This window comes from Lygodium microphyllum, chromosome 17, assembly GCF_053477565.2.
Source record: "Lygodium microphyllum isolate KBCC chromosome 17, Lygodium_microphyllum_v1.1.10, whole genome shotgun sequence".
In the NCBI taxonomy this organism is placed as follows: Eukaryota; Viridiplantae; Streptophyta; class Polypodiopsida; order Schizaeales; family Lygodiaceae; genus Lygodium; species Lygodium microphyllum.
In genome coordinates this window covers 108912520-108936458 of record NC_141151.1, presented here as the reverse complement: position 1 = coordinate 108936458, position 23939 = coordinate 108912520, and positions in this window count along the sequence as shown.

The following is a 23939-nucleotide window of genomic DNA, read 5'->3' as shown; positions in this document are numbered from 1 at the left end:
TTCCTTCATGCTTAATGTGGAGATGCAAGTTATTTCTTCTAAGCACGCCTTGAGATGCCATCCCTTACAATAATTATATTTTAGAATTCTTCTAAAGATGCATCTTACAACCAAAAGGTATTGGTACATACACCTAGGAGTACAACTTTATGAGTCAAAGACGAAGATTTTCAGCTCTTTCTATGAGTTAATTAACACATATATCTACTCTTCGTGTGTGGCTTTATGCAAGCATTTCTAGTTGTGTGATTTTATGAGTGAGAATGACCCATGAATTACAGGTAGCTCTTCTGCCAAAATAACTCTAATTTCATTACTCGATTTTATACAATAAAATGTGATCATTTCAATGTAAGACCATTTCAATGCAATGAAGTATGATCTTTTGTAAGTCGAATCTATTCCCTTTATCTACTATTTGCTACATAGCAAAAATTATCGATGATGTATTATCTACATCCAAACCCAAGTTATTGTTTGTCGTAACGCCTTGACCGGTAACTCCATTGAGGTTTTTGGGTTTTCCATTGGTGTGAGGCAATTTTTGCTTGGCAACCATCCGAAGACTCGAACAATCTCAACCAATGTGACTTGAATCTGCTCCTTGCATGTGCGTCCTTGGTAGATGGCTTTCTCCTTATGAGAACAGTGCATGGGAACCCCTCTCAAAGGGAAGGGTTGGAAACTTCTAGAAGTTTCATCTCTCTCTCTATCTCTCTTAGAGACTCTCTCTCTCTTTCACTCTCTTTGCATAGCTTGATGGTGGGGGGGGGGGGGGGGGGGGGCAGGTATCAATTCCTTCTAGGAGGGGTCTTTATAGGGAGGAGGAGGGGTGTTATGGGGGCATGATGGAGCCCCTTTCCTTACCCTCCACCTGGGTGGGCCAAAATGGCCGTTGCCATGCCATGCCATAATTGAGTTGGGGAAGGGATAGTGGGGGGAGGGAGGTGGCACATGTGCACCACTCCTCCTCCTCCTCATAATCATCGACTCCATCATCCTCATCGTCATCTCCTACTTATCCTCCCTCCTGCTCATTGGAGGCGTCAACAGGGGGAGGGGGGAAGTAAAAAAATTTCAAATAATTTTAATTATTTTTAAAGGGGGGTCCTATGGGACGTGAAAAGGGGGGGTTATTATAGATAAAGAGTATCCAAGGCATATGTTGATGGGGATACACAAACATGTGTAATGAGAGTGATAAGTGTTGAGATATCAAGCTCCAATCATGATATGCCAGGGTGACTATTGTGCATTTATGTCACCGACTTGTTAGCTGTAGATGCGGTTGGTACACCGACCATGAATAATAGCTAGATGACAGCTATCCTTATCTACTCTAGTTTGTGGCTGAGTTAGTATGCCACCTTAGTTAGTTGAGTTTGGTTTGAGACCCGTATATAGGGTTCTTCTATTTCTCTGTACTAGAGTTCCTTTTTGGCTTACACAACTAAGAAGAGGAAAACTATTTTCAGCCTCCACCTTTGTGTGTATTCCCCCATTGTGTAAGTGAGAAAGCTACAAGTGAGACTCCTTCCTTCTCTCCCACAATCTTGACATGGTATCAGAGCTTGGTTCGTAGTAAGGAGCTCAAGAAACCAAACCAAGTTCACGGTGTTCTAGTAAAAGGACAAGTGTTGCTTTCATTTTTCGAGTTTGGGAGCAAGTCTCTACAGGTAGCACAACCGGAAAGTGCAAGAGTGCATTGTCTCAGATTGAGACGCCCTTCGCGGTGTAGCAAGAGGATAGTATATGCTGCGGGAAAGGGCTTTAGCCTGAGGTTGCCGTGTTTTTTTTATTCGAGGCCATTTCGGGGCCTGTTTTGGAGGCGAAAGTTTTGTGCATGCACTCAAGAAAAGGCCTTGTTTTTTGCTGTGCAACCACTGTTCTATAGGTCGGTGAAAAGTTACCGTAGAAACTACATCGTATGCCTGTGCGCAGAGACATTGGGAGTTACAGAATCATCCTTGTTGCTTGTTGATGCAAAATCCTCACTAGGAAGTGACTGTGTGGTCAAATACCACTTTCGTCAATTTTGCAGATTCGCCCTTGTGAGGCTGAAGCTGAGTTTTTTGCAGTGACAAAATTTTTTGTAGTGTTCTGTAATGGCGTCTGATTATCTTTCACAGATTGTCACTAAAAATCTTGACAAGAACAACTTCTTGATAGGGAATTTGTTGTAGGAAATGAAGAAAAACCAGTTCTTCCTGATGTTCCCAATCAACAGCAAATGCAGGTATTTAAAGGATGGCATGAGAGAGCCAGAAAATTTATGTATTGGCTGTCTATCAGTATTTCAGAATCTATGATTGTGCATATTCAGGATGCAAGTACGCCAAAGAAGGCATGGGATACTTTGTCAAAAATGTATAGTACAAATACGCAAGCCATGAAAATGCAGCTCAAGCAAGAGTTGCACAATGTGCAAAGAGAAAGTATGAGCATCAATGACTACCACATGAAGGTGAAGAAGATTGTAGATGCACTTGCTTCCATTGGGTCACCAGTGGAAGATGATGATTTAGTTTCTGTGACCTTGAATAGTCTAGGAAAGGATTATGCACAGTTTCGAACATCCATTCTGTCCGTGAAAGATTTCCTAATTTTGAGGAGTTGATTGCTCTTCTAATTTCTGAGGAGCAGAGAAATGGTGGTGCATCTTCTTCAGGAGGAACTTCAAAAGAAGCTGTCTTCTACTCAAATGCTGGAAAAGGTAGAGGCAGAGGTAGAGGAGGCCGATCTGGAGGCCGTGGTAGAAATCATAATATGTAGCAAACTCAAGAAAACTAGTCCTATGGAGGAGTACGTGGTAACTCTAGAGGAAGGGGGAGCCAAAGATGTCATGGTGGATGGCAAAGAGGGCAAAATGCAAACACCAATGTTGAATGCTACTACTGTGGTAAAATGGGTCATATGGCTAAAGACTGCTATAAAAAGCAGAATGACATCATGAATGGCAAATTGCAACAAGGGAATTATACATCTTCTAGTAGACAGGGTGATGACAGAAATGAGCATTTGTTTATGGTGCAGCACATGACCAATTCTGTGACAAGTGCAGAAGAAAGCAACGAAGTGTGGTATGTTGACTCAGGTGCGTCAAACCACATGATAGGTCATGCAAAATGGATGCAGGATGCAAGGAAAATGGAAAAACTAGGATTTGTGAAGACTGGTCATGATACTGCACATCCTATTGTGCAGATTGGAAAAATTTCTTTGTCTATACAGGATGGGAAAAAGAAATACCTGTCAGATGTATTTCATGTCCTGAATATCACCAAGAATCTGGTTTCTGCTGGTCAAATGGTTGAGTAGGGCTTGCAGGTCAGATTTAATCCTCATGGATGCTTTGTTGAGGATATGAAAAATAAAGGTCGCTTGATAGCAAAAGGAAAGAAGAAGGGCATAATGTTTACGTTGGATGCAGACATGCCTGAATTGAGTGTAGCAATGTTTGCACATGGGACCGGTGTAGTTGCAGATATTGATATCTGGCATAAACGCATTGGCCATGTTAATGTACAACAACTTAAATCAATGCAGGCCCAAAATATTGTTGCAGGATTACCTAAACTCAAGGTTGCAGAAATGCATAAGGTATGTGAAGCTTGTCAATTTGGAAAACAGGCAAGGAAACCATTTCCTAGACATGTTTAAGAGAGTAAGAAGCCATTGGAATTAATCCACTCTGATGTGTGGACTACTAAAGCTGCATCTATTGGAGGCTATCATTATTTTGTCACTTTTATTGATGACTATAGCAAAAAAGTTTGGGTGTATTTTATGAAAAAGAAAAGTGAAGTGTTTGGGCATTTCAAAACTCTTAAAGCTATGGTTGAAAAAGAAATAGGCCTGCAAATAAAATGCCTAAGGTCAGATGGAGGGGGAGAGTACATCTCAAATGAGTTTGCAAGGTTCTTGCAGGATCATGGCATAAAGCAAAAATATTCATGTAGTCATACCCCACAGCAAAATGGAATTGCAGAAAGAAAAAATAGGCATATTGGAGAGGTATCTCGTGCCATGCTCAATGAAAAAGACCTGCCAGATTTTTACTGGGCTAAGGCAGTTGTTACAACAGTCTACATAATGAACAGGACTCCCACAATAGCAACACATGGCATGACTCCAGAGGAGAGGTATACTTGTAGAAAACCAGATATTTCTCATTTAAATTTTTTTGGTTGCATTGCCTATGTTCATGTGCCAGATGAGTTGAGATCCAAGTTGGATCCAAAAGCTGAGAAGTGCATCTTTATTGGTTACTCTCAGTAGTAGAAAGGGTATAGATGTTATAACCCTTCTACTCATAAGTTTACAGTGAGCAGAGATGTTGTTTTTTATGAGATGAGTAGCTGGTATAAACTAGTAAATGTGATTGATAATGTAGATGCACAAAATGGTAATGCTGCACATAATTCACAGTAGGCAGCGCAAGATATTAGTGGACCTGGAGTGTCCTCTAGCAGTGGTTCACATTTTTTGCCATGGATAGGTAGATTGAGATCAGGAGAGACTTCTCAAAGCAATGAAGATAGTGGTATGCAGGTATCACGAAAAGGAAAAGAGAAGGTAGATCACCCCATGTTTGATGTGAATGCAGGTCACTCTTATATGGATGGTGAATCCAGTGGCTCAGAACAGAGCATTGATGATGAGTTGGGTATTCCTTCTGTTGTTACACCTGGAGTAAGGAAGACCAGGGATGTTTTGAGAGCACCTGGAAGTGAGCCTACTTTGCGCAGGTCTACCAGAGCTAGGTATCCTATGGATAGGATGAAACATGACGGATTTATAGCCATTCACTATGCCTATATAGTCAAAGTGATACAGGAACCAGAACCCACTTCTTTTGAGCAAGCCATGGGAAAAGAAAAATGGGAGAAAGCCATGGATGAAGAAATGGATGCTTTGGAAGCAAATGCTACATGGAAATTGGTACCTTTGCCAAAAGATAAGAATGCAATTGGTTGTAAGTGGGTTTATAAGGTGAAGCACAATGCAGATGGTTCTGTGAACAGATACAAGGCAAGATTAGTAGTATACACAAACATATGGCATTGATTATGAAGAAACATTCAGTCCGGTTGCAAGGATAGAAACCGTGAGAGCAGTCATTGCTATGGATGCATCAAAGGGATGGTCTTTATATCAGATGGATATAAAGAATGCCTTCTTGCATGGTGATTTGCAAGAAGAGGTCTATATGGAGCAGCCACCAGGTTATGTGCATGCTGTTCATCTTGAGTTTGTTTGCAGGTTGAAGAAAGCCTTGTATGGTCTGACAAGATAGGACAGTATCTTGTCACTATTGGCTTTCAGATTTCCAAGGTAGATTTCTCACTTTATGTGAGAAAAACAGAGAAAGGTATTATGCTGCTAGTCATTTATGTTGATGATTTGATTATCATAGGTGATAGTGATGAAGATATCCTTAATGTGAAAATGCTATTGAAGCAGAAGTTTGAGATGAAGGATTTAGGAGAGCTGTGTTATTTCTTGGGCATTGAGGTGATCAGATCACCGAGTGGGATACGGCTCTTGCAGAGGCAGTATGGATTGGACATGTTGTCCAAATATGGGATGACAGGCTGTAAGCTTTGGAGCAGAATGTGAAGCTGAGCGTAGATGCAGGTGAGCTTCAGGAAGACCCTACTATGTACATATACATAGTAGGAAGTTTGATTTATATGACTATTACCAGGCCATATTTGAGCTATGATGTTGGATTGGTAAGTCAGTTTATGCAGGCTCCAAGGAAACCACATTTGGATGTGGCTAGACACATACTCAGGTATGTGAAGTCCACATTGCAGTATGGACTATTTTATGAGACTGGGGTTCAGATATAGTTGCATGGATACACTGATGCTGATTGGGCTGGTAGTATTTCTGATAGACGATCTACCAGTGGATATGTGTTCTCTTTTGGGAGTGCTACAGTCAATTGGAGTAGCAAGAAACAGCCTACAATTGCCTTGTCGAGCACAGAGGCTGAGTACAGGGGTGCAGCAATGGCTGCATGTGAGGTAGCTTGGTTGCATAAGCTACTTTATGATATGTATCAATCTATAGATGGGCCAGTTGTCATTTATTGTGACAACATGAGTAGTATACACTTGGCAAATAACCTAGTCTATCATGCTAGAACAAAGCACATTGAGGTGCATTATCACTATGTGCGGGAGAGGGTTTTACTAGGTCTTATTGATCTAGTTTATGTCAACACAGAGGATCAAGTAGCTCACATATTTACGAAGGCATTGGATGCAGAGAAGCTATGCAAGTTCAGAGACTTGCTTGATGTGCAAGAATTGGGATTGAGATCGAGGGGGAGTGTTGTAATATCGAGCTCCACTCGTGATATGCCAGGGTGACCGTTGTGCATTTATGTCACCGACTTGTTAGCTGCAGATGCGGTTGGTACACCGCCCATGAATAATAGCTAGATGATAGCTATCCTTATCTACTCTAGTTCATAGCTCAGTTAGTATGCCACCTTAGTTAGTTGAGTTTGGTTTGAGACCCATATATAGGGTTCTTCTATTTATCTGTACTAGAGTTCTTTTTTGGCTTACAAAACTAAGAAGAGGAAAACTGTTTTCAGCCTCCACCTTTGTGTGTATTCCCCCATTGTGTAAGTGAGAAAGCTACAAGTGAGACTCCTTCCTTCTCTCCCACAATCTTGACAATAAGCTGATACATCAATTGAGTCTAGAGATAAGTGAACCCTTTATTTTTAGACAAAAAATGACAAATAAAACTTCAATTAACTGTGTTAGTGTTATTAAAGGTGTGAAGATTATAGTATGTGGTACTTAAGTGGAAGTGGATATATATGTGTTTCCATCCAAATGGGAGGGCTATCCAATTATACTAATGAGAGCTGGGTTTTAGAGCTCTATTTTGAAGCGAAAAAAGCCTCGAAGGTCGTAAAATACTAGTTTTTCATGCAAAATGAAACAGTTACAGATCCATGAGCTAGAGTTTTTTTAGATGGAGTGTGATGCCAAGAATCCAATGCAAGTCTCGGTATGTCCATCATTGGAGTCCCTTTGACTTGCCATTTAATCCCTACAAGGTTTGGCATTATAAAACAGCTATGTATTCTGGGAGCCGAAAAGTGTATGATGGTGGCCAAGTATATATATTTCGACATCACGAAGTTGGCCGTCAAATCTGGAATTGGAGTTCGTTCGGTCTGTTTGATAAAAATCTTTGGCCAAGTGTGAACAAAAGAAACTTGAACTAGTTTGAAGGTTAAGCTTAATTAATCTTATGAAAAATAAAGAGGTGTATTTCATGAAATGTTGGGGAGGGGACGTTGTTCTTTTTTTCACCCCCAAAAATGATTAAAATTTGATTTTTTTTTATCGGTGATGATGAGGAGAATGCTCTAGGCCATGAGATCCTCAATTTCCTTGCCCTCCATCATGACAAATGGATTAGAAATCGGTGCATTCTATGAAGAGATTTGATTTTAGTCTTTCTCTCTTCTCTCCCCTCTCCTCTTGTTGTATATTCTCATGGATTAGTGTAGGAGAGAAGGGAGCGGGCTGAGATGAATAAATTTTGATCGTGCGATGATGCATGAGTGAAAAGGACATAAATCGAGGTTGGATGGATCGTCAGTGAGGTTGTTGAAGAGTGTTAGCGGGCCCCCAATTTTGAAATACATACGTCATAAGACGCGATTTTATGAGTAAGTCATCGATTTAAGCATATTATGATAAATTTCGATTGGAAATGATTGTATTTGATCTCCAATGTTTCGATTTATCACCCATGTTGAAGAATCATAAAAAATCACATGTATAATAATTTAGTACTAAACACGCAAAACTCGAGACTATGCAGTTTAAGAGAAATTATGCAAATTTTGGGTTTTTGTTGTGCGTATGCTATTCCTATGGGTTGAAACATGATAAGCAAAATCATTCTTAGTAAGATCAATCAATCTAGAGCAATAAATCAATAAATATCGGTAATTTTCTATAAATAAATAGTAAAAAATATGGAAAAATAAAAAAATTTGTATCTAAAAAATAAGATTTATATTTGTGAATATATGGTAGAGCTGAAGCATGAGGTTAGCCTTAGTTCAGCCCTATCTTTATGTTAAAGTAGATTTTTATTGCTTTTGTAAAAAGAAAAATACGCCTTAAATCTACCAATGAATGCATAACTCTAAATGGTAGGGAGAAGGTGATTGTTGAGTGTTTAAAGTACAATGAATTCTGATGTTTTATTATGCATATCATATAGGGTTCATTGTTGTCTAAAATTGAAAGGGTATAGTAGCACGAGAAAGCTCGGTACTAGCCCTAAGCAATGCAACAATCACGTATTAGAAGAAAAGTACAAAAAGAACAGCTTTGGCACTTTCACAATTCTGATTGTTAACAAATAAATTTGTTTAAGCATGATAGTTATACAATTGCATTGCATACACCATATGGTATCATATCATGGATGCATAGCACCTATTTATATGAGTGGCGATGAACTGCGTTGAGAGTGTGAGGTATCCCAAAGTGTAAGGTTAGAGATTGAGTTCTTTAGGGGATATTCAGTTATGTTTATTTATTATCTCGTGGATCAATGAATCAAAAGAGTGGAGTTTGTTTTGAATGTGTTCTATGTGTTCACGTTGCATCTTGGGGCCAATCCCCAAGGCATAGGAGAGCCATATTGGAGATGTGGTGATCAGCCCAGGGGCACTCCCTTTGTGTGTGTGTTTATGTGGTGTATAACACCAATATGTTTAGGGACTCCCTTTGAGAAGCATGGGAAAGAATATCCGTTGGACTACAAATCATACAAATGCAAATCTCTTAGACGCTCGTGGCCGCTCGCGAGGCTATGTGGGGTTATTTGAGTGAGTAGTAGAGACTCAACTAGTGCCATAGAGACAATGTCAGGCTAGTTTTAAGTCTCGAAAGGTGGTGCACTTGCTTGGAGCTGCTAATAAGTGGTGGTTTCTAAATCTCAATCATCAATAGGGACCAATTTGTTAGTGTATGCCAAAAGATAGTGAGATAAATTTAAAAGACCGTTAAGCTGAGTTTCAAAAGCAAGAAAGAGCTGAACAGGCTAGATGGCAGACCAAAATTATTAGAAGATATTCTTTGCAAAAGAGTAGTCCAATATCCCTACAAGGGAGGGGTCTTAGCGACCTTAATCCTATGCATAGTCCGTTAGGAGGAGGAAGTTCTAGTGATTCTCCTCTTCCAGTTAGTCAACCCTCTTCGAGTGGAGTAAGAGTTCTAATCGTTCAAACTCCTTTAGCAAATCTGGTTGTTACTATGGTGCAACCCATTACAATTCTAGCACGAATGCCAAACTTGCCAATCTTAGGGTTTCCTTTAAATGGGTTAGCAGAGAAAGACATGTAACTTCATGTTAATGAATTCCAAAAGTTAATGTTTAGCTATTGAATTCAAGACGAAGGGCACCTGATGATGTTCTTTAATGTGACTTTGAAGAGGACGAGCTCCAGTATTGTATTACAATCTAGAAGCTGGTACCATAACTATGATCGACTTCTCCTTTGTGGCCTTTAGAAGAGAGGTTGCCCCTAAACGGGGAAGTCACTATTGGCTACGTGTCCTCAATGTAACACATCGAGAGCCTCATGAAAATGTTCGTGGGTATGTTAAGAAACCGAAGGAAGTATTCCGTAAGTCGCAAACCTATATTCCTATTCCCGATGCTGCTCAATTTTCAATACTTTTTGAATGGGCTAGAATTTCACATTCAAGTGAGTTGAGTAGTATTACTCTTGCTGACATTGATATGGGTATTACAAGAGTAGAGGAGGTAGAATCACAATTACAAGTGGCCAATACCTCTAGGGCAAACTAGAATCATAGTCTAGGTGTTGGAAATACTTTGGCACTAACGAATGGAGATCAAGGGATGCCCATGAGTACTCCCAATGGGAGAGAAACATGATTCAAAATGTACCCATGTTGCTAGATCCTCCTAGTGTGACCATGCATATGGTTAGTCAGATGGCTCCACCAAATGTTGGAAGCTAAATGATAAATCCTACCATTGTTATAGGAAATCAACAGCCAATCCCTAATCAAGTGGTTAGACCACTAGAATGACAAGTAGATGATTGCAGCCTATTAGTCAAGTACCTCAAATATTCTAGGAAAAGTTAAGAATATGATGAAGCACTATACTGACATGATTAGCAAACAATGTAGGAAAATAGTAGTTGATGTCAATTTTCTTAAGAAGAAGAAAAACCTGATAGGGAGTCGACACCCTAAAAAGGGTGCCCCCTCAAGATTCAGTTGTAAGTGGTGTGGCCGCCAATATTTCCCTAGGAATTGTCCAAATGTTAAATGTGACATATGTGGGAATTTTAGCCACCTAGCTAGTACCTGTTGGAGCAAGATTAGTTCTCTCCAGCGAGCAAGTAAATAGGCAAGTCCAATTAATCATCAAGTGCAAGGGAATAATCTCTAGCAAGATGAGTGACCGAAGAATATACTATAGAGAGGGAAAGCTATGGTAGAGGAGCTGCCTAGAGGCAGTGGAGTTAGTCTTATAGAAGTTGTTTGTGTATTGGCACTGAAGCTTCTAATCTACAGGTCTTATGAGAGGTCAAAAGGGTAAAGAAGCTGATAAAGACAAGGTAAAACCCACCAAGGGAAACCCTAAGCAAGATGATAAGGGGATGCAAGTCCTTAATCTTGGTATGGAAGACAACCCTCTAAAGATCATAGATGGTAAAGTAGTCGACCCCAAGAAGGATAAGGAGTTGCTAAAGAAAAAGGCAAAAACCAAGAAAGAGGCACTAAAGCCGATTCAAAGATCAAAGGAGAGAATGGTCTAGTGAGAAAAGTGAGCTCTTGTTAGCTATCGTGACTTTGATTTAGTAATTTCTCTTTGCGATGTTAAGCTGGATGTAAACCTTCTGCAGTTAATTAAGTTGTCTCCAAGAGTGTGTAAAGAATTTAAGAAGATTCTTTGCACAGGGTATATCATTCCCAGGGAGTCCATCTTATAGAACATGTAAGATACCATGTGAGTTCAAAAGAAAGGGTATTATATTTAGTAAAATTTATAGGATTAAATTTACAAAATGGATTTTTAAATTAGAAATTGAAAAAAATCTACAAGTTTAGTAAAGTAAAAGGGGTCATTTTGAGGCCTTATAGTATGTAAAGAAAGGGTATTTCTTAATATCCTTTGAATGCACGTTATATAGATGATTTCTTATAGGTGCACTCCTCGGGATATCATTGAGCCCTTGGGCATAGTGCAGTAGGTGATGACTAGTTTGAACATGCTAAAAAGCATTGTTTGAGAGTAGCATCATACATTCATGTAATACTAGTGGATCATACAATTGTGGACACAAGATCCTCCATCAACATTATGAGTTCGGAATTGATGGAGAGGCTAGGATTAGAAATAAAAAAAGATGCATTTACGATTCTTCAAATGGATGATGATAGTTTAAGACAACCTAAAGGTTGCATTACTAAAGTCCATTTGACCATCGCTAATGTGGAATGCGTTCTAGACTTTAGGTTCATTAGGTTTGCAGGGAAACCTAGCTATTAAGTATTGCTAGGTAGGCCATGGATCTTACAAGGCAAACTGTCAGGTTGATATTCCCGCTGGTTAGTTGATCTTTGGTAGAGGACCTAGATGTATAGTAGTAGATGCCTATCCTAAATCTCCTCAAAGTGAGAAAGCATCTTTATCCTTGTTAGAGTTAGACACATTAGATGCTCCATTCAAGTGACAAATCTAATGAGGGATCCACTACAGAGGATATCTATCAAGTAACTTTCAATGAAGCCAATCGAGACTCATGAGAGGATAAGAGATGCTGACATAATTGAGCTAGACCTTGGCACACTGAATGATTCACAGCCAATCAAATTAGGGTCCATGCTTAGTTTGGAAGAAAGGAAGGAATAATTATCCTTGATTCAAAAATTCCGAGATATCTTTGCTTGGAGTTATGACGAGTTGAGTGTATTCATACTATTTCTCTAAAGGAAGGTAGATGCCCTATGTGACAAAAAGGAAGGCACATAACTTTTGAATTAAGGGATGGGCTATTCGAAGATTCGACAAAACTACAAAAAGCTGGCTTGGTATTTTCAATTCAACACATAGAGTGGTATTCACCACTTGTTATCAAGAAGAAGAATAATAATCAGATTTGACTTTGCATAGATTTCAATGAGCCTAATAAGCACACGATTAAGGATTACTTTGCATTGCTCTTAATCCATAGAAGTGTGTCTTTGGGATGCCCTATGGGTTGTTATTGGGACGTGGTTAGTTCGGATGGTATTGCCGAGACTGACCCAGAAAAGATAAAGATCATTGTCGCTAGGAGCCCACCACGAACTCCAAAAGAGGTACACAACTTTTTGTCATCAGTGGGATATTATCTAAGATTTATCAATGCACTAGCAGAAAGAGCATTGCCATTGACAAACTTGCTCTTTTAACTGATTTTTTAATTGGAGTGAAGCCTGCCAAGTATCCTTTGAGGATGTGAAACAGGAATTAACGTAAGCACCAATCCTAAAAGCACCTAGAAGAGGTGAAGTTTTCTTATATTTTTTCAACAGCCACAATGTATAGTATCAGCTACTGTTTAGCCCAAATCTAGAAAGGGAAATTGTATCATCCAATTGCCTTTGCTAGTAGAAAATTGGGGATATCTGAAGCTAACTATACTTATGTGGAGAATTTGTGGCTTGGAATGGTTTTCACGACAAAGAAATTTCAACACTATAGAATTGGGGATATCTAAAGTTAACTATACTTATATGGAGAATTTGTGGCTTGGAATGGTTTTCGGGACAAAGAAATTTCGACACTATATTCTCTATGAAAAGGTGATATTCTTTACGAAGGAGAAAGGACTTAGACTATTGATGAACAAGTTGTAGCCATTTGACCATTTAGCAAAGTGGTTAATCACTTTGCAGGAGTTCGATTATGAGATTAGGAGCAAGCCACTAAAAGCTGCACAGTATTGTGGAATGTCTTGTGGATTTCGGGGAGCCAAAGGAATTTTTGGCTCGTTGAAGAAAGTGACATTGAATTATACTTAAAATCGATACATCTTTCATTCCTTCCTCTTGGTATATGGCTATAATGCATTATTTATCTATAGGAGGATTTGGGGCTACTCTATCAAAGTCTAAGAGAAGAGAAAGATTAAGCAACAAGTACTACACTTTTTGATCATAGCAGGTGTTTTGTATCGAAAAGGGGTGGATGATATTTAACACCGATATGTAGTATCTGATGAGGTACCATTCATTTTAGAGGAATGAAGTGGACTACTTTACAAAGTGGTTTGAAGCTCAAGCAATGGTAAATGATAATGCTAAGGAAACGACCAGTTTTATCATGGAGCAAATTGTCTGCCATTTTGGTCCACCTAAGGAGATAATGTCTAATTGAGGGACACACTTCTTGAATAAAGTTATCATAGCCTTGACAAAAGCTTTGAAGATCAAGCACAATAAAACTACCCCATATAATCCTCAAGTGAACGGTCAAGTTTAAAGTACAAATAAACAATTGGCGGGAATCTTATCCAAGATAGTGTTGAAAAGTAAGCATGATTGGGATAAGAAATTGTATGTGGCAGTGTTGGCTTACAACAAGATATTCAAGAGAGCTACAGGCCACACCCCATTCAAGTTAGTATATGGGGAAGAGTGCATTTGCCAATTGGAAATAGAGCTACCCATTATTTATTTTGCTCTCAATCATTCCTTGGGAGAGACAGCAACATTATAGGAAAGATATACGTCTCTTGCACATCTTGATGAGATTTGATTGCAGGCTTTACTACATCAAAAGGTAGGGAAGAAGAGAATGAAAACACTTCATGACCTTTGGGCTAAGAAGTATAAATTTTTGAAGTGTCAGTTAGTGATGTATTATGATGCTCATCGTGAGCTATTTCTTGGTAAGTTGGAACCCAAGTGGGATGGGCCATACAAAATTGTACATTTAGGAAAGAACGACTCTATATTCCTTTTAGCAGATTTATAGGGGTAGAGTTTAAAACTAAAGTTAAGTTTAATAAGCTGAAGCCTTACAATGTGTAAGGGCTAATGTTGGGCTTGGTGCCTATGCAGATCCTTCATGATTCAAATTTAACTTACATTAGGTACCAAGACTATCAGATGGGGCAAATCATATCCTATCTTGAGCATCCATATCTAGAGCAACGTTGCCACCAAGGTCGAGTGATCTAGTAGAGTAAAGGTTATCAGGTTATTGAGTGGCAAGATGGATCTTTCACATGGGAGATTAAGGTCTATTGCTACCATTGTCATAAAATTTTGACTAGTGTTATTATTGAGTTTAGCAAAGGAGGGATTGTACCTATTATGCATCCTGTCTCTCGGCTTGATATGGCATGGCCTATCACTGAAGACTAGTTCTTTACTTTGTATTTTGACAAAGCTTCTAGAGGGCCCACTAAACATGTGATCATTGGTGTGGTCATTAAAGACCCCTGACAGAGGATTGTCATGAAGATGGGAGTCTATTTAGGAAACATTTTACTAAAAATATGGCAAAATACAAGGCCTTGATTATGGGGTTGAATGTAGCTTGATGTGGTGGTATCCACCAATTATTGGTGAAAGGTGACTTGTAGTTAGTAATCAGTCAGTTGGATGGGACCTACAGTGTGTGGAATTCCATCCTATGGATGTACCGTCATGCAGTCTCCTTGGATATGTTGAATATTTTTGAGACAGTGACTTGTTAGCTAGTTCCTTGACAATGGAATCACTTTGTAGATTGCCTCCAATTATGCTTTCATTGAAGATGTCTTTTTCAATTGTAGTTTGGGGGATCTCTTACAATTACCTTCTAACATTAGTCGTGGAGGACTACTTTGGGGTCTTCTTGTTGACACGTCCTATTTTGGCCATCGATGGTTAGTTTGGGTTATGAGTCAGGTCACAATTGAGTGCCTTTCTACTCTGTGATGGATGCATAGGATTATTAATCATCATGTTCATCGGACACCCCTTGCTATGTATGCCAAGGGTTTAGCTAATAACCTAATGCACTTAGTTTAGGGCCTAAGGATCCCTTACCCTTGGGTCAATCTTGTGCTTTAGTAGAGTTCTGTTAGGACCAGAGGTTTGCTTTCGTAGTCTGCTCTGCTGAATGGTAGTGAGGTAGATTATCTCATTAGGCTAAGAGGGTAATCTCTATTGGGGTTTAATGTTTTATTTTGTAAGGCCAAGAGGGTAAGTGGGTAATCTCATTAGGCTAAGAGGGTAATCTCTATTGGGGTTTAATGTTTTATTTCGTAAGGCCAAGAGGGCCAGTTTGGTGGTTGTGAAATGTTATATTTCTTTAGGCCAAGAGGGCCAGTTTGGTGGTTGTGAAATGTTATATTTCTTTAAGCCAAGAGGACCATATGTCTATTTGGTGCGGGTATGTTTGATGGTTTTTTGTTTTAGTAACTACATCAAACAAGTTGAATGAAGTGCCTAAAGGGAGCCTTTGTTGCTGTGCGGGAGCTTCTTGTGGCCATTCTAGGTGGTGTCATTGCCTTTCCGAGTTTTCCCCTTAAGCAAATAATGTTATATGTGTATATGGGGGTTATTTAATATTCATTTTTGGGGATCGACAATCAAGGCATGAAGTCCTAGGGTTTGGTTAAGTATATTTTGGGGAGGTTTGAGTAGTTATCTACATCCTATAAAGACATTGTTAGGCATTGAAAGACCTATTTTAGAAGGCAATCCTAGTGGCCCTGTTTTGCTAGCTACTTTAGGAGTCCTTGCTAGTGTAAGGCAATTCGAGAAGTCTGTTGAAATAAAAAGAAAAAAAATCATTCTATTGAAGATAAAAATATAGAGGTTTGTAAAAAGAGGTTCTTACCCCTTAAAATGTAAAAGAAAAGAAAGAAAAATCTTAAGAGCAGTTTATCACCTTGCAAAGGCTTGCTAGGTTGCAGGGACAAGTTAGACCCGATGCCTTGTCTCCCTTGGGGTAGGAGCTAGTCAACAAAAAATAAAGAAATAAGAAAGGTTGGAGAAAAAATAAAAGTGAGCAGAAGAAAAGGATTAAGTGTTGCCTCGTGAGAGCTTGGTAGATTCTTGGATGTTGAGTAAGGAAACTTGAGGCCGATGCCCTACTCTCCTTAAGTTACACTATGCTCAACTACCTCCTTTTTACATGCCTGAGTATGGAACCTTTGAAAGAAACATGTGTTAAAAGAAAATATATGCTAACTAGGCTATAAGAGTCCTCGCCTAGTAGGGAGTTCCTGGTCTAGTTGTCCTTAGTTAGGTAGGTAGTTTACCTATTAGGATGACCTCTTTGATAGTTTGTCTTAGAGAGTCTGTGTTGGTGTCGTAGTTGGTTAAAAACTTACTTTGGATTTCTATCAGATTATGTTGGCTCTATCCCTTGAGGATTTTCATACCTTGAACTAGTTTGAAGGTATGAACACAAGAAACTTGAACTAGTTTGAAGCTTGAGCTTAAGCTTATTAGCATATAATGAACTACTAGGGATATATGGTAGAGCTCAAGCATGAGGTTTAGCCTCATCTCAACCCTATCTCTATGTTAAAGTGGGTTTTTATTACTTTCGTAAAAAGAAAAATACATGAAGAATACACCTTAACCCTACCAACGAATGCATCTCTAAATAGTAGGAAGGTCCAAGTAGCAAATGGAGAAGAAGAAATCAGCACACATGTATGTCCCGCAGTCCCCTTATGCTTGGCTAAAAATCATGTGGCACTGGTTGATCTAATTGTCCTAGATATGGGCCCCATTGATATTGTATTGGGTTGTGATTGGCTGAAACAACCAGAAAATTTTGTTATGGACATCTCTCAGCGCTACATGGAGTTTATATGATGCATGGATAGCCCATTCGCCTAGAGGGAGTTCACGATCATGCTGATTTTCACCTCATTACAGCAAAGCAACTCAAATGGGAGTTTAAGGAATGCTCACAAATTTTTGTTTTGCAATTGAATAAGGAAAATTCTAGTTAGCCCTCTGGAGTATCTAATGATTCAGCCTTGCAAGCCTTACTTGGGGAGTACAGTGACCTATTTCAGATGCCTACGACCCTTCCCCCTAAGAGGCAAGTGGACCACCCACTTGACTTAGAGTCCCATTCCAAGCCAATAAAAAACAAGCCCCCTTACAGACTCTCTAAGTGTGAGCGTAAAGATGTTGCAAATCAAGTCAAGGAGTTGTTGGAGATAGGTTTCATTGAAGCAAGCTCTTGCCCCTATGCATTCCCTGTCCTGTTAGTCAAGAAAAAGATGGCTCCTTTCGTATGTGCATTGACTATAGAGATTTGAACAAAATAATAGTGAAGAATTGCTACCCCATCCCACGGATTGATGATTTGTTGGATGAGTTGAAAGGGACATGGTTTTTCACTAAGATTGACTCGCGCTCTGGCTACCATCAGATTCATATGAGGGAGGGAGACGAGGTCAAAATAGCCTTTAGGACGACTGATCACAAACTTTATCATTTTCTAATGATGCCTTTTGGGTTTACTAATGCCCCCGCCACATTTCAAAGCCTCATGAACAAAATCCTATAGCCCTTTCTGCTCAAGTTTGTACCTATTTTCTTTGATGACAATCTCATTTATAGTAAGTCATCCAAGGAACACTTGACACATGTCAGAAGGGTGTTTGACATATTGAAGAGCATCAAATCTTTGCTAAGGAGAGAAAATGCACCTTCACGCAGACATCTGTGGAGTACTTGGGACACATTGTGAGCAAAAATGGCATACAAGTAGACCCGAAGAAGGTGCAATGTGTTAGGGACTGTCCCACTCCTTCCACCACCACTTCTTTGTGTGGCTTCCTTGGCCTTTGTTCATATAATAGATGCTTCATTAATCACTATACCACTATTGCAACACCTTTTACTAATCGATTAAAAAAGGAGTCATTCTTTTGGGATGCCACTACTTATCATAGCTTCAAATATTTAAAGGATGTGCTTACTTCCACCCCCATCCTTGTTTGCCTTGACTTCTCTAAGTTGTTTACCATTTGCTAGTGGCAAGGGTATTGGTGTAGTATTGTTGCAAGAGCATGGTGTGATTGCATTTGAGAGCCGCAAGCTTGATGAGAAGGAGATGCACATGACCAAGAGATGTTGGCCATCCTCCATGCCATCGAGAAATGCCACCACTATTTATATGGTAGCCACTTCCAGATAAAAAGCAACCACTGAGTCCTGCAGTACTTCTTGACTTAGTCCACTTTGACTCATAAGCAAAGGCAATGGGTGGCAACCTTACAAAACTACGACTTTGACATTTCGCACACTTGGGGAAAGGATAATATTGGGACTGATTCACTCTCTCGAATGTGAATATGGAGAGTATTCTCTATTTCAAAATTGCACAGTGATTGGGTTGAAGAGTTTCAAGAGGCTTACTTGTTAGATGATCACTTCAGCCACATATTCCAGAAATTACAGCATGGGGTCATGCCTGAAAGCTCCCAATATCAGCTCAAGCATGGCCTTATTTGGTCCCATGGTAAGATTGTCATCCCACACACTTCCCCCTTCACACAAACGATCATGGAAGAGATGCATTCTTGCCCCACTACTGGTCACTTGTGTATTTTCAAAATATATGACAAGATTGCCAAGAGCTTTCATTGGAAAGGCTAATGGAGGAATGTCAAGGACTTTGTGACAAAATGTATTCCATGCCAACAGAACAAGGATAGTACACTCAGGCCTGTTGGCCTCTTGCAGCCCCTCCCTATCCTTGAAGGGAAATGGACTTATATCACAATGGACTTTATCACTAGCCTTCCCACGACCAAGAAAGGGTGGAACAATATCTATGTGGTAGTTGCTCACCTTATCAAAGCTATCCACTTTATTCCCACTAAGACCCAATACACTACCTGTTAGGTAGCCACTCAGTTTATGGAAAATTTCTTCAAGTTTCATGGATTACCACAAGTCATAGTACATGATCGGGATGCAAAGTTTAATAGAAACTTCTGGTAGATAGTTTTTCACCTCCATAGGGACCAAGCTTGCTCCATCCACTACATTCCACCCTCACACTAATGGCCAGATTGAAAGAGTGAACAAATGGATGGAGACATATTTGAGGTACTTTTGCCATGATGTACAACACAGTTGGGATACGTGACTCCACTTGGCTGAGTTTGAATATAATAACTCCACACACTTTAGCATTGGATTTTCTCCTTTGAGGACTTATATGGGTATAAGGTTCCCCTCCCCACAGTCTTATTTAATGATAAGATAAATCCTCAGAGTCAGGCTAAGTTGGATTGCATGTAGGCCTTACTTCAACAATGTAAAGTGAATCTTCAAAAGGCCCAAACACACATGAAACTCTATGATGATGAGAAAAGAAGGCAGTTGGAGTTCTAGGAAGGAAAGTTGGTCCTTTTGAAAGTGCCTAAGTCCCAATACTCGACTCTTAAAGAGGGCTTCAATAATAAGTTGGCCCACCTTTTCTATGGTCCATACTGGATTCTAAAGAGAGTTGGTAACTTGGCCTACCACTTAGAACTTCCCCCTACCACCAAAATCCACAACATGTTTCATGTCAGCCAGCTACAACCTTCATGGGCTCCTCAATGAACTATGTGGAAGAACTCCTCCCCATAGATGAAGAAGGCATCACTCAATACATATCTGAAGCAATCATTGGGTAGTAAGATAAGCACTTATGATCTCAATCCATTAAAGAATACCTCATCAAATGGCAAGGCTCACCCCTAGAAGAAGCCTCTTGGCACCCGACAACCATTGTCAATGAATTCCCCTACCTTCAAGAGGCCCATGGACTAAAGACTAGCCAGTTATGCCCCATTTTTCATTGTAAAAAGGCTCATATTAGTACTCACAAACCTTCCCTTAGCCCACCCATCACTCCCCTCTAGTTCTCCTTATTTTTTAGGGCAAAAACCTTTAGGGTGGGGATAGATTGTAACAAGTGGGATACATACTGATTGGGGATTAGAAACCCAGTCACACTAGCCAGGGTATATAAGGTATAAGAGTCCCAAATTAGGGAAACTAGTTATTATCAAGAACATAATCTTCATCTTCATCTCCAACTTCCATGGCTTCCTCCCTTCTCTCCTCCTTTCTGTCTTTCTTTCTCCTCTTTTAGTCTTCTTTTCTCTTCTTCTTTCTCTCTTTCTCTCTCTTCTCCTCTCTCCTCTTAGCTTCATTCATGAGATGACTTCCGAGTTTAACCATTGAGGCTCTCATAATATGTACCATACTTGCTAGAATGAGCTATCATTCTTTGCTTTCTCTTCTAGTTTCCTCATCTAGGGGGATGAGTCTTAATAGTCATCTAGGTGATCACCATAGTGCTCATTGAGGTATTCCTACTCTTTCCAAGATAGTGGTTGAGAATTCCTCAAATTATTTGGGTTGGATTCCAAACATTAGATTAGGCATATACATGAGCAAGGAACATGATTTTATCATTCAATTCCTTAAGGTAGATAGTCACTAAGTTGATTTTTATTTTGGCCAAATTTTTATGCAATGTCCTTTAATTTTCTTAACCGCAACTTAGGTTTCAACTATACCAGAGGATTTGGTTGGGTTGAACCTAGCTTGAGAGTTGATGACTCACTTAGGCTCCTTGGTTTTATGCTAGTATTACTCTTTTCCAGGGCATTAGGGGTATTCTCTTTAGTGGAGTTAGTGGATTTATTCATAGCTAGGAGGTGCAACTGTTGTGGCTCCATATCTTGATCGAAAGTAGTAATTACTAAGTCAGTGGATTTGGTATTGGTAGAAATTGATGAAAACTATTGTTTTAGATTGTGGATTTTTTTGAAAGGATTCTTGGGGCTAAGAGATTGATGTGTGTCTCTGGTGCCTTGTGGATGTGCCTTTAAGGACATTGATTCATCCCCTTTAGAGCCTCTACTAAGGATTCCTTTAGAAGGTATGGATTCTTGGCCTAGATCATTAAGATTGTTACTATTTTCTACTCTAGCATTGTGAGGAAATGTTGTGGGCAGGTCGCTCTGCCTTGCACCATTAGATGAAGGAGTGGGTTGCACTAGGGTAAAATTAGAAGATAGATTAGACATTATGTCATGGAGCTATGGATTAAACCACTTGAAAAAGTTAGGATTGTACTATATGGATTCTTGGCCTAGACCATTGGGGTTATTGCTCTTTTTTGCTTTAGCATTGTGAGGGAATGTTGTGGGCATGTGGCTCTGCCGCCTTGCATCCTTAGATGAGGGAGTGGGTTGTGCTAGGGTAAAATTAGAAGATAGATTAGGTTTTGTGTCGTAGAGCCATGGATTAAATCACTTGAAGAAGTTAGGATTGTACTATATGGATTCTTGGCCTAGATAATTGGGATTATTGCTCTTTTTTGCTCTAGCATTAAGAGGGAAGGTTGTGGCCATGTTGCTTTTCCTTGCATCCTTAGATGAAGGAGTGTCTTGTGCTGGGGTAAAATTAGAAGATAGATTAAGTTTTGTATAATAGAGGCATGGGTTAAACCACTTGAAGAAGTTAGGATTGTATTGAAGTAAAGCATAGCAATCCAAAAGTGTTGGATCTTAGGTAAGGTAAAAGATACATGCATTGATATCAAGGACCATGCTTCCTACTCCTAGCCTACTAGCCACATGTAGATTCTCTTCTACAAGGAGTTTATCATACAAGGGATTTTTATGGATGGTGGTTGAAAGCTCAACACCATGCACAATTGATAGCACTGGTAACTATGTAGAAGCTACATATGTGGGATCATGTAGGGAGGTCCAAAGCGCTTTCCTTTTCTTAGCTATTGTCATTACTTGTTGGTGGTTAATTTTATCTACCAGATTGCAGTTAGAATACCATTTGTGCTCAAATGCACCTTTTCCTTTTTGTTTTTGTTCTAATGATTCTAGTTTTTCCTTGTTCATCTCATGAAGGTCATTGTAGAAATAGAGAATTAAACTTATCCCGAAGTTACGAGGCCATTTTGCCGAGCTCCTTTGACTTTAGTTGTGGTTGTTGGCATACCTTTCATAAGTTCTTCAGCAATGGCCCTATAGTGAGAGTAATGTGTTGTTGCTCATCCTGGGTCAATGGCTTTTCTAAGATCTATTTGTGCTCCTTCATAAGTTTTCCAATGTTGGTGTAAATATATACATGTGTGAGAGATATATCATCTTGCTATCTAGGTAGACTAAACACTTTATTTCTTGCTTGTTGGTTTGTTGTGCTATCTTGTCAAGAGTTTGTCTTCCTTGTGCCTAGGCTTTAAGTGCATTGGGGGTTTTAGATGTGATGAAGATGTTCATTGAAACACCACTTCTAAGAGTGGATTGACAAGGGCTTGTTCCTTTCTAAATGTGGTCTTTGTCGCAACCAATAGCTATGACTATTGGGATCCCTATTGGAAAGTAGTGGCAAAAGAGTTAGAGGACTAGATACTTTCATTGATCAATCAAGGTTGATTGCTTGGTCAAAAACTTATCGAGATCAAGTGTGGCAATGTCCTTTTCTAGTTTTTGTGGGTTTATTTGTGTAGCTTGAGCAATGACATGAGGCTACTACTACTAGGCTTCTTGTTTCTGCTTAGGTGAATAATTTTTAGGAGACTTGAGACTCCTAAGCAAGTTAATTGGTGCCTCTAGTGGTTGCTCATTGCTTCTTGATGGTGCTGCTTTTTTCTTGTTTGAGCATTCATGCACAATGAAAGAGATACCATGAGGTGAGCACTTGGTCCCTCTTTTGCAAATGCTATCCCACATGAGTTATTACCAACTTCTCCTTGAAGTTGACAACTATATCAAGCAGTTGTACTTCATTCAAGCTAGGATGATTCTCCTTTTTCTGACATGTTTAATTTGGCCTTTTGGTTTCTATCATAGCTAGCTCAATATCTCGAGTGATTTCTATCCTAGACCATGATCCATGTTTAGGGGATTTCCTTGCTTTGGGTGAATTCTAGGCTATGATTAACAAAGGTAATGAGGCAGGTGGTTTTGATAATAAAGGTAATGAGGCAGGTGGTTTTGATAACAAAGGTAATGAGGCAGGTTGTTTTGATAACCAAATCCATCGGTTTCTTGCATAAAACCCTTGAGCACATAGAACACTTCGGGAATCCATTGTGGTATTGTGCTAACTCTTTGTTGGCTTTTTTGGTGATATTCCTAAGATCTTTGTAATTTTTTTGCATGATGGTCTATTTTTTGTAGATTTAGGGACTGTATTGGAGTTGTGCTTGGATTTTCTAGCTAGGACTAGGGAACTTCTTACAAATGGCATCTACTCCTAGTCTTGTGTCTTCAATAGTTCTCTAAGAACTTCATGAATCTCTTCTCTTGAGTTTTATGATATTTTAGAGATGGGGTTGCTTGCCCTTCCCTTGAGCAATGGTAGAGTTACTTTTACTAATGACCATGACAATCTTGACACCAAGTAGGGCTAATCATATTCAATGTACTGTGTAACCAACATCACATCTGAAGGGGATGCAATGGCAGTGGAGAATGAGAAGAGGAAGATGTAAGAGAGAAGAGCACACACAATGTAGGTGTTGTCCAACTGAACTAATAGCCTTATTGCACTATCATATTATATATGAATAAAGAATGGGTGGTCATAGTGTACATGGGTATGCCCAAAGGCCTTTTACCCCAACAACCTCCCACTAAAATGCCAATGTGGCTGGGGAGTGAAAACAAAGAAAATAAGAAAAAAGACAAGGTGAGAAATCATGATATCTTACCCAATGCCCAATCGGAAAGCGAGATGTGCAAGAAGTATCAGGAACCTCTGCAGAGGAAGAGACAAGCATCCCAGAGTCCATGACATCCAGGAGATAAGTGATCCCATAGCTCCATAAAATGGAGCAATCCAAGGATGCTTTTCATGAAG